The sequence below is a fragment of the Quercus robur genome, chromosome 2 (genome assembly GCF_932294415.1).
Source record: "Quercus robur chromosome 2, dhQueRobu3.1, whole genome shotgun sequence".
NCBI lineage: Eukaryota > Viridiplantae > Streptophyta > Magnoliopsida > Fagales > Fagaceae > Quercus > Quercus robur.
The window spans coordinates 7,556,307-7,569,376 of NC_065535.1; positions in this window are offsets into that span (position 1 = coordinate 7,556,307).

Sequence of the window (13,070 nt, forward strand, 5' to 3'; positions counted from 1 at the left end):
AGAGTCATGTTGCTTAATAAGCAAATACCACAAAAATTTTGGGGAGAAGCTGTCAACACCTCGTGTCACATTGGCAATAGAATATTTTTCCGAGTAGGAACAAAGAAGACCGCCGATGAGATTTGGAATGGAAAGAAGCCTAGAGTGAAGTATTTCCGGGTGTTTGGAAGTAAATGTTATATCCTAAATGATCGGGAGAATCTTGAGAAGTTTGATGCGATAAGTGATGAGGGTATTTTTCTTGGATACTCTACTACAAGTCGAGCGTATAGAGTTTTTAACAAGAGAACTAAGACAGTGATGGAGTCCATAAATGTCAAGATTGATGATGCCGTATCTAAGGTGGAGATGATTGATGATGGAGAAGGGCCGAGCACCAAAGAGCCCGATGTTGAGGTAGAAGCTCTTGATATAGAAGGTGAAGAACCTACACCAGAAGTAGAATCGACTCCCATCAACCCAAGAATGGAAACGAGATCAATGTCTAGAACATCAAGTCCTCTTACTCCTCCGGAAGTTCATCCTCCTATCTCTCGAAGTGATGAAGTCTCCACATCAAAGAAGCCATCTTCAAGAGTAATTAAGAACCATCTGGAAAGCAATATCATAGGGTCTCTAGATGAAGGTCTTTGCCTCAGAAAAGGAAACATCCTGTTAGCCAATCATGTAACATATCACTGCTATCTTGCGCAGTTTGAACCAAAAAGGGTTGAAGAGGCTCTTTAAGATGAGAATTGGGTTGAGTCAATGCATGAAGAGCTGAATCAGTTTGTGAGGAATGATGTGTGGGAACTTGCTCCAAGGCCTGAAAACGTTCATGTTATAGGCACAAAATGGATTTTCAAAAACAAAACTGATGAAGATGGAGAGATAATTCGAAACAAATCTCGATTAGTAGCTCAAGGATACACTCAAGTAGAAGGAGTAGATTTTGATGAATCCTTCGCTCCTGTGGCAAGACTCGAATCCATTCGAATTCTCATGTCCATTGCATGCACTTTGAATTTCAAACTCTATCAAATGGATGTAAAGTGTGCATTTCTGAGTGGATATCTAAATGAAGAAGTGTTTGCTGAGCAACCAAAAGGATTTGAGGATCCTCACTTTCCAGATCATGTATTGAGATTGAAGAAAGCTCTTTATGGCTTAAAACAAACGCCTAGAGCCTGGTATGATTGGTTTACACATTACCTTCTAGATAGAGGATTCAAAAGGGGGTATGCCGACCGAACTCTGTTTGTCAAAAATGATGAAGATTATCTCCTTGTGGCACAAGTTTATGTTGATGACATAGTGTTTGGGGCAACCATTGAAGATCGTGCTATTGAATTTTTTGAGGAGATGAAAAAGGAATTTGAGATGAGTATGGTGGGGGAACTCACATTTTTCTTGGGTCTTCAAGTCAAACAACAGAAGGAGGGTATATTTGTATCACAAGAGAAGTATGCTAGAAACATTATCAAGAAGTTTGGACTAGACTCCAAAAAACATGCCTCCACTCCCATGAGCTCATTCACTAAACTGAATGTTGATTCTTCTGGAGTAGAAGTAAGTCCTACCTTATATAGGAGCATCATTGGGAGTTTACTCTATCTTACAGCCAGTAGACCGGACATTGCATTCAGTGTTGGCGTTTGTGCCAGATACCAAGATAATCCGAAGGAATCTCACCTGACTGCTGCTAAGCGAATCATTCGATATGTGAATGGTACTTCAAACTATGGTCTGTGGTATTCAAAAGACTCAAATGCTTGTCTAGCCGGGTATTCAGATGCTGACTGGGCTGGCAGTGTAGACGATCGGAAAAGTACTTCAGGCGGCTGTTTCTACCTTGGTAACAATCTTGTCTCGTGGATGAGCAAGAAGCAAAATTCCGTGTCTCTATCTACTGCTGAAGCAGAATACATCGCCACTGGAAGTTGCTGCACTCAGCTTCTTTGGATGAAGAAATTACTTCATGACTATGGAATTCCTCAAGAAACGATGTGTGTCTTCTGTGACAACACCAGTGCCATCAATCTTTCCAAGAATCCTGTCCAGCATTCAAAATCTAAACACATAAAGATACGTTACCATTTCATTCGGGATCTGGTAGAGGAAAGAGTTGTGTGTCTTGAGTTCATACACACCGACAATCAAAAGGCGGACATCTTCACCAAGCCTCTCGATAGTCCACGGTTTGAATCACTCCGTAAGACCATTGGTGTTGGTACAATTCCTTGACTCTCTTGTGTGATGCGTGCTTCACATATTTATAATATGATAAGCTTGTTTGTGTTGGGGCACACACTACTTTGTTAGCTCTTTGTGCAGCATGATTATTGTTTGTTTGTCTATTTGTGAATACTATTGCTCCTTCTTATGTTTGTTCAAAAATTTTTTTCTTCTTTTATGTCAAAAATCCAAAAATCACATAAAAATTAGAAAATCAAAAAGTTTGATTGACATTGTTGAGCTTTTGTCTCAAAACTTGTTTTGCCTTGTACCTTTGTGCTAATGGTTTTGTGCATTTTCGAGCATTGCTTGTTTCTTTGCACTCATATCACTGTGGGAGAAATCTTGAAATCTATGTGATTGTTGTAAATAGGTCTTCAATCTTGTCATGAATGATTAGTGAATGGTTATGATTGACAGTTTTTAGACCCCTTAAACAATTGATTAAACCTAGGTAATTAGCCAAGTTGTTACTTAGTCCAATTAAACAAGTTTAGGTTATCACAATAATAAAGATCAAATCATGCAAAGCAGCGGAAAATAAATAACACACGATATGATCACCCAGGAAACCAAACCGGTAAAAACCTGGGAGGATTTGACCTAGCTATCCTCAAGGTAAACTTGAATCCACTTTCAGAAAGAATCGAAGTTCATACAAAAGGACTTACAAGCACCCCCGCTCGACTTCCTAAAGCTACCAACCAGTAGAACTTACTAACACGACCACGTGCAAGCTCTGAATCCACGGACTCCTTCTTTCTTTGGATTCCACTAGCTACAAGCACCCCCGCTTGTGTATTCTTTAAGCTTTAATGGTAGCAACTGTTTTGATCATCAAGGTTTAGAGAATATCTCCTCCTTGAAAACCCTAAGTTTGTGTAAAGGAAAACTCCTCTAGATCTCACAAGAGATTTACACAAACCGCAATATGAGCAACACTAAAACGTGGCTAGGGTTTGCCTTTTATACTTAGGACAAATAAGAAACCCTAAAAACGTTTTAAACACATAGGGCTGAGTTGGACGAATCTGCAGAAAAGCAATCTGCCCGACGTTCGATCGGTCGAGCCTAAGCTTCGATCGATCGAGCCAGGCCGAAAGCCACACTGCTTTCTGCTTTACACTTTATTCCAATTTTACATTAACATACAACTTTGAGCTAGCTTAAAACACTTCTAAACACATTGTTTTGATCATGGTTTGCCAACAATACAAATTAGAGTTCTAAATACATAAAGTCCTAAACTTTAGAACCTAACAAACTCCCCCTTTGGCAGCCCGTGACAAAACACAACATATAAGCTCAAAGTTTACAAAATAAAAAACCCTTTACAAAATAATGCTCATTAACAAAAATTCAATCCTAACTACTATCCATCAGTTGCAAGTGTAGACAGCAGCTCAATTGAATCAACCTGTATATTTCCTGAAACACTAAACAAAATGCATAACCGCATGTGTGACAGAAAAACAAAAACAGTAAATCAACAAATATACAATCTAACTCTCCCCCTAAGTTAGATACATCAAAAACAATGTTAACTCAATGTTAACTCCCCCTAAATAGAACATTCTTGTATTTTCCACACATTTCATCTAAATCTCTCCCTCTTTTTGTCACGCATTGACAAAGACAACTCAAACAAAGAGTTGACAGAAAACATACGCAACAAAGTAAGAGAAAATAGAGAAAGAAGGGAACACAAAACAATTCAACTCTATAGGAAATAGAGACAACTCCCCCTATGAACAACAAAGGTTAAAAACAAGCTTCTCCCCCTATACAAATAGGAAAAACAAAACAAGTTTTGGGAAAACAGTTTTGAGAAAAAATAAAGGGGTTGGGGATAAATAAAAAGACACAAACCAAGTTTTTAAAAAAAACTAAGTTGAGGATACACATGAAGAAAAAATATTCTCTCTTTCAATAAAATGCAAACATGGCACTATGTGACCCATAAACAGTTGCATGAGTAGAGAAAATATTTGCACATTGATTATCCATCATATCTCTTAAGAAAAACATTTTCTACAGTTCACACATAAAAATAGCATATATTAGAAAGTACATAGCTCAAAAATTAATCAATCAATTTTTGATCAAGTTGAGTACCCAATGTAGCAAAGTGTATGCATGTTATGTGTGAAAACAATGAGAGATATGACCGCAAACTGCAAGATGGATACAAAAAACAATGCAATGCATGTGAATCCTAAACATAAATGATGCATGGAAAAATCAAATTTTTGAAAAAAAAAAGAGCAATTTAATGCAGAAACTCCTCAAAGCACAATATTTCATGAATGAAATGCATGAGTATGAGATTAAAAGTTTTTCAAAAATACTTGAATTCAACCCAGATTTTCCAAAAATAAGTTTTTCAACCAATTGTCCTCAAAAACTCAAACATTAAGCACATTTTGCATCAAAATCAAGGAACTTTAATCTTGGATGGCCACAACAAGATCACACACAATATAATGTACCAAGTTTAACAAAGAGTAACTTGTGTAGTGTGTGCAACTAGTAAAAACTTGAGATACATGTGAGGTGATATGTGAATAGCAATCAATCACAAAGTCTACAAAATTCATCACATAGAATTTAAAAGAGACTATCACCTAAAGAGTTACATCATATAACTCCCACATCTCCTAGATCATAAGCTTGCAATCATGTAAGTTTCTTGTAATTATGCCTCATAATATACATACCAATTTTAAGTTATATGAGTTTGGCATCAAGCCTAATAGTACACACCAATTTTGATTTTAAGAATTAAGCACTTAAACCGAGGCTTCACCTTATGTTCTTTTTGTGCATGTGCTACACTTTCTCGAGCACAAAATCTTACGATATGCACTAAGGTATTCATGATTGGCTAGTGAACAGTGGTGAGATGGTTATTTATGCCTTTCTCTAAAGGTTCAAGTCCGACAGTCAAAGATATGTGACTTCAAGATCAAGACAAAGTGATCAAAAACTATAAACATCTCCCACACAACATGCACTACAAAGTTTCAACTAGTAAAGTGCAATAAGTAAGCTCATCAAAGCTAAACAAGGTACATAAATTTGTTATGTAAAGATAATATGGCCAATCCTTGATTATGAATCCAAGATGTGAAATACAAAACACAAAAATCCTTTTGGTTTTAAAAAATTTATGACCAAAAACAAAAAGCACACATTATGCTAAATGAATAATGCAAATGCAATGCATGACAATGCTTAACTACGCTATAGAGGGTACACAAACAAGAAATATCAATTTCTTAATTAACCCATGAGTAAATGTACAAACTAGTACACACTCACACAAAATCAGAAATAGCTTAGCACTTATTTAACACATACTATTCAAGTTTCTCCACAATGTCAAGCATGTTCTAAATCAAGAGAGAGATATCATAACTCATGTAATCCTCAAGAAAAATAAAACTAGACACAAAATAAAATATTTTTGTCTTTTTGAAAATTTTCAATGTTTTTGGATTTTTTTTTTAATAAAAACCAATCAAAAAAAAAAAAAAAAACAAAACAACCAAAAACAAAAACAAAGCATGTCCATAAACAATTGAAAGAATTAAATCAGGGACAAGTTAACAACACTCACCTTGGAGAATCTTTTCTCACCCATATAGCACGAGTCTTCGGCTTTGTAGGTGAAAATCCATGAGAAGCAGAGAGTATTTGAGGGATTACACCAATTTTCTGAGACAGATTGAAATCCTGCAAATTCCTTTCACAAGCCAACAAGCTTAAATTTTTCAAAATAATATGAAACAATTTATATGGACTTATGGCAGGAGAAATATCATCACAAATCCTAGATTGAAACATAGAATGCTTAAATTTCAATTTATGACAATTAGGACGAATGTGACCGAAGACACCACAAAAGTGACAAACAGGAACAAATTTAGGAACATCAGTATTACTAACAACAAATCTAGTCTCAGATTTTGGTTTTTGCCTCAACAAAGAACAATGTGGTCTAATATGACCAACAACACCACAAAGGTGACAAGTAGGCACAAAAACAGATTTATTATGCTCTCTAACAATAAGTTTAGACTTAGGTTTAGAAACTTCAGCGTCCACATCAGAACTTTTACCTTTGTCTAACCTAGCAAAATAAGCCTTTTCTTTATTATTCCTCTTAAAAGGAGGGATATAAACTTTCTCAGTTTTAGGCTTAAGAGAAACAGAAACACTTCTGTTATCAACAGCAGACTTGGTACAAGTCGAATTTTCAATTTTAGTTTTAGATTCAACTAACTCTTGTTCCAAGCTTTTCATCTTCTCATCTTGAGAGGAAATTTGATTTCTCAAAAATTCATTCTTTTTATTAGATTCATCTAATCTAACAATCAATTCCTCTTTTTCAAGATTAGCCAATTTTAACTCTTCCTTTAATCTCTTAGCAATTTTCATAGATTTCAATAATTCCTTACGAAGAGTTTCACAGGCATCAATAAAATCAACAGAAGCATGAGCAGAAACATGATCAGAAAGACACTTCAAATCATCCATGACAACAGGGATCAAGGATCAGCTCTTAGATCAAAAGATCTAAAAACAAAAGAGCAACCCGCTCTGATACCACTTGACAGTTTTTAGACCCCTTAAACAATTGATTAAATCTAGGTAATTAGCAAAGTTGTTACTTAGTCCAATTAAACAAGTCTAGGTTATCACAATAATAAAGATCAAATCATGCAAAGTAGCGGAAAATAAATAACACACGATATGATCACCCAGGAAACCAAACCGGTAAAAACCTAGGGAGGATTTGACCTAACTATCCTCAAGGTAAACTTGAATCCACTATCAGAAAGAATCGAAGTTCATACAAAAGGACTTACAAGCACCTCCGCTCGACTTCCTAATGCTACCAACCAGTAGAACTTACTGACACGACCACGTGCAAGCTCTGAATCCACGGACTCCTTCTTTCTTTGGATTCCACCAACTACAAGCACCCCCGCTTGTGTATTCTTTAAGCTTTAATGGCAACAACTATTTTGATCATCAAGGTTTAGAGAATATCTCCTCCTTGAAAACCCTAAGTTTGTGTAAAGGAAAACTCCTCTAGATCTCACAAGAGATTTACACAAACCGCAATATGAGCAACACTAAAACGTGGCTAGGGTTTGCCTTTTATACTTAGGACAAATAAGAAACCCTAAAATTTTTTTAAACACATAGGGCTGAGTTGGACAAATCTACAGAAAAGCAATCTGCCCGACGTTCGATCGGTCGAGCCTAAGCTTCGATCGATCGAGCCAGGCCAAAAGCCACACTGCTTTCTGCTTTACACTCGATTCCAACTTTACATTAACATACAACTTTGAGCTAGCTTAAAACACTTCTAAACACATTGTTTTGATCATGGTTTGCCAACAATACAAATTAGAGTTCTAAATACATAAAGTCCTAAACTTTGAAACCTAACAATGATGGTCTTGAGACTTGCATAGACTTGTGTCTATATATCTTCCCACTATTTATTTTTGTTTTTGCTAAGAAGAGCTCACCAAATGTAAATCTCCAAATGAAAAGAGATTTTGAGCTGCAAAAGCCTGTCGCACATTCTAGTATTCGACTAGGAAAAAGGGTAAGCGACCTTATATTAAAGAGAATGTTTATTCAAAAAGCCAAAGGCTTGTTCATTAAAGTGAAATATCAAATAACACTCTCACAATGAGAGGTGATTGCCTCAAAAGATCAAAATGATCAAATGTTATGATTGAAAGTGGAGTCAAATGTAAAGCTCCAAGATGTGTTATCAAGTTTTGTGGGAGGTCATATATACATATTTCTATAATTGAGATGGATCACATGATCTAGTGCTAATTGTGTATGCCTTGGTTGAATTGATCATTGAAGCTTCACATTAGATTAAGGACTATCTCATTGTTGATATCCACACACAACACACAAGTCTATGTTCAATAAATGCCATATTCATTTGTGTGATTGTACTTGATGAAATGTGTTTTCACATGCTCAATCTTTGTTAATTCAAACACAAAAAGATTTTTGAGTGTTTTTGGAAAGTATTTTGTTTAAAAATCTGAAAATTTCAAAAACCCAGTTTTGCCCTGTTTTGGCGACTCAGTCGCGGGTAAGTCAAGTCGCGAGCCTCAGTCGCGTCTTCGCGGGTCATTTTTGGCGACTTGTTCGCGAGTGGAAGGTCCAGTCGCGAGGGTTACTCAGAGATTTTCGTGGCTCAGCTCGCGGGTAGACTTTCCAGTCGCGAAAAACACTTGGAACGCGTTTTCAAACTTTTGTCTTTGAGTGTTTTGGCGGCTTGAACTGGCGACTTTGTGGCTACTCACTTCAGTCGCGTAAAACGCGTGTTTGACAAAAATAGGGGCACTTTTTTTTTTTTTTTTTTTTTTTTTTTGTTTTCCCTCAATCTTTTTGTGACTGTTCATTGTCTCTCTCAACTGATCTTACCCATTCACACCGTGCCTCCATTTTCGATCTCCATTGTTGCTTCTTTTCAGCTCAAAATCCTCAAGTAACAGGTATGGGTTTTCTGTCTTGAACTCTATTTTACTTGTTTTTGTGTTTTTTCCCTCTGGATTATTCGAATTTGTTTGTGATTTTGAGATGGGTTTTTAGCTCGGCTATTACTCTTTGTCCATGCTTAGCCTGTGGAAGCTTTTGTTTCAGTTTTGAGCTTTATTAAATTGTTGGTTTTGTTCTTCATCATGTGCTTAGCTAGGGTTTGTTATTTGTTGGTTTCTCATCTTGCCTGATCCATTGTTGATGTGTTGATTCAAAATGCTCCTGTGTTGACTGTGTGTTTTTCTAAGGTGATTGTGTGATTTTAATCTGACCCACTCTACTGTGTAGCTACATTTTGGCCATTTTTGTCCCTCATTGCTATTTTCTGGTCATTTTCATCTAGCTATTAGGGTTTCTTCATTATCCCTAAATTTCCACTAACCTACTGCTAATAATGTCTGTTGGATTGTGTTCTGTCATTTCCTCTATTCATGATTCAGACTAGGCATGTCACCATTCAAGAAAGCAGCTGTGAAAGGAGGCAGTTCCAAAGGGAAGGAACACGTCATTGATGTTGATGATTACCCACCTCATACAAAAGAGACTCGTTCTTCATCAAAGAGATTCGATCCCAACAAGTTCAGATCCTATGCAGCCTATCAGTCTCATGAGAATTATTTCCAAAATACTACACCATTACTAGAAAGAACTGTGGATCAATCATCACTTCATGACACTGACATTCCGAAATGGTTTGCTCACAAGGACTAGAATTACCTTCTCTCTGATCTGGATGACGTGTATGAAGATTTGGTATAGGAATTTTATGCCAACGCGATTGTGGAAGAAGATGAACTTAAGTGCTGGGTTAGGAAAAAGAGCTTTTCAGTCTTTCCTGCATGTCTGGCAGAAATCCTTCACATCAACAGACCAATATTCTGACACTCACCGGTTTATGATGATCTTTGCCCCGATGAGGAGCTTCTCAAAGAAAGTCTTGGACAAGACTTGGAGTTCTCACCCAATGGAAAATCCATTAGTGTTTCCTCTCTTCCTCCAAAACTGAGAGTGCTTACAATTATGATGTTTCACAATTTGTACCCTTTATCAAGCACTAGGTATATGAACCTCGGACGTGCTTTGTTTCTTCATGATCTAATCTCTGATGTAGAAATTGACATCTGTGCTCATATCTTTCATGTTCTGCGCAAAACGGTTCTACGAACTGAGTCTCGAACATGCATTCCTTTCTGCTGTCTCATTTCAAGGATCTTGAAGTTCAAGGGAATTTATCCAACGGCAGATGAATCTCCTCTCTCGAAATCGAGTCTAATCAACAAGCGTACATTCAATGCAAGCATTGGACATAGTCGAAAGAGAGCCAAACCAGAAACTTCCGCATCTCACAGTGGCTCTCATTTCAGCACTCTCTCCCTTGATGAAAAGCTTGATCACATTGTATCCTCTGTACACGAGTTGAATTCAAAGATGTCTGGTCTCACATCTACTCTACACCATCACAGCACTCGATGGGATATGAAGTTTACTTCACTTCAAACTCAATTGGATCAAATTCAGAGAAGGCTAGAAGAGGATGTATAGCCTATTCCATGACAAAAAGGGGGAGTGATAGGCCTGATCAGAGGGGGAGGATATTTCCTAAGGGGGAGTGTTTTTGCATTCTTCTTAAGTTCAAGTTGTTATATTTTATTCAATTTAAGTTGATATATTGTGTTTTGTACCTATTTGTACCCATATGCTTATGTAAGCTTTTAGGGTTAATGTTTTATGCATATTATGTAGGCTTTATGGTTTGTACCTTGCTTAATGCAGCCTTTTATGCTATGTTGAAATCAATACTTTTATCTAAATGTCTTGCATTTTGATTTATGTACTGTCACTCTTGTGCCCTTGTAGGATTGTTCCTAGATGCATATACTTTGTGTATTATGCATTGGTTGAGTGTTGAGCATACAAGTATCTTGCCTTGTGCTTGTTAACTTGTATGTCCTTGTGTTCATTCCAAGTGTGAATGAGCATTGTGTTCACTACCTTGTAGTGATTACTTGGTTGATCAAGACATGGTTTGTTTCTTAACTCCATCTTTGCTTGATCACATATTGCCTGTTTCATATGCATTTTACAATTTTTTGCTTACAATGATCATGGTGTATTGTTGTGTTTCAGGAGTCTTATATTCATATGATTCAAGTGCTTCGCAGCTTCTAGAGTTAGGTGTGAGTGAGTTTTGCTCAACTGTTCCCAACTCACATGTTAAGTCTAGAGTCTGTTTTAGGGTTTTGTCACAGAATAGCCAAAGGGGGAGATTGTAAGGTTGAATTTATTCAACCATCTAATTGGCTTTATTCCATGCCAAATTTGCTTGTATTTCAGCATTTAGTAACCCTGTATTTAGGTGGGCTTGTTGTAAGGGTAGTGAGTGAGATAGAGTGAAGTTTGCTTAAGAGTGTGCAAGAAAACAGAGACTCGCGGCTTGGCCTCCCGGGTGACTCGCGGCTATAAGCCGCCAGACGCAGCACACGTGCCAAGCATGCCAGAAGGTGAACAGTCATGCTAGCTGGAGCACTACAGGACAAAACAGGACAACTGGTCATACGGTTATCTCGCGACTGGATCTCGCGACTTAATCAAATCGCGAGGTCAAGCCGCGAGTCACCCCTGTTTTGTAAAACCTGACGTTTTACATTCCTCTCTCACTCCAGTATAAATACCCCTTTTACCCACGAATGTAAGAGAGCTTCCAGAGAGAATTTTGAGAGAGAAACCCTAGAGAAAAACAAGATTGATTCACCCACAATCTATATAATAGAGTCTCTTCAAATTCCTCAACTCTCTTCCTCTCCATTGTCAAATCCTTGAGAGGCATTTTACCAAACCTTGTTCTCACCATTTTCATCACTGTGAGAAGAGCTGTTTGGATTTCTGGGAAGCAGTTAGGAAGGAACCAATCTTCATTGGTTGATGCTACGGTCTAGTAGCGGAATCCGGGAAGCTAGAAAAGAAAAAGGTTCGGCGCAACCTCGTTGGAGCAAGAAGCTTGGAGGGCTTAGGTGCACTGGGTAGATTAGGCTTGGAGGTTCTATTGCTGTCCTTGTATCCCAACTATATTTTCTAGTGGATTGTTTACCGCTCAGAGGGCGGCGGAGAGGTTTTACACCGAGGGCTTCGGTTTCCTCTTTGATAACACATCGCGTGTTGTCTTTGTGTTTGCATCTTCCTTCCCTTTTATCTTTGCCTTTTATTAACTGCTGTGGGTTGTGTTTTTAATTTGGTTTAGATAGTTTTTCCAATTCCATATTATAGCTTATATTAAGTTTCTGCACACTAGTTGTTTGACATAATGCTTGAATTGGTTAAGTTGTAATTTGGGGGTCTAAACGTTCAAGGGTGTTTATACACATATTTGAACTTTCACAAATTCACGCCTTCGCACTCTATACAAAATAAAAAAGAATAGAAAAACTTATTCTAATATTGTGGCACTCATAACACTAATCAATAGCCGCATAAACTAGTATATATATATAGCAAGAGATGTGGGCCTTTTGTCGTGGGGTGCAATACAAACTAGTAGAATTGCTTAAGTCAGCAAAACATAGTCCTATTAGTTCTAGGACTTGGTTAGTTCCTTTGACCAAATTAAAAGCCACATAACAACATGGTCTGTATCTCACACTCCAACACGAAAATTTTTCTTCAGCCAAAAACCAGCGTGTCCCACACGCTTAAAGTCAAGTCTCTTTTCTACAAGCTTGCAAGACAAGCTCATTTAGAGCTTTGATAAGGTGTCGGCTGGATCCATGGGGCTATGATGCACCCAACAATGAATATGTAAACATAAAGGATTCCCACAAAAGGTTTATAAAGGAGTCCCTGCAACCTTATCCTAAAATGGATTTTCTTCCATCTTCCCTGAATTCTGCCACCATAGCTGGACTTTTAGCCATAATTCTTTTCTCCTACTGTCTTCTAAAGAGGCCCCGAGTTGGCCTAGCTAAAACTAGTCGTGGCTTCAGGAATTTTTCCTAAAGTGTTTCTTAAGAAACATAAATTACCCTCGCCTTTATTTATTCATTATTGTTGTTTGGTTGTTTCATTAATTTTTTTGTCTTTTATAAACTATAATTTTTTATATTGTTGTTTCATTAATTATAAAATTATTAATTTTTGTTTGGCCTAACATAATTTAATTTGTTTGTTTTTTATAATGTATTGGTTAATTAAATTATTAATTATTGTTTATTAGTTGCTTCTCCTAATTAATTATTGGTTAATTAAATTATTGTTTATTAGTTGCACTACCACACACCCCA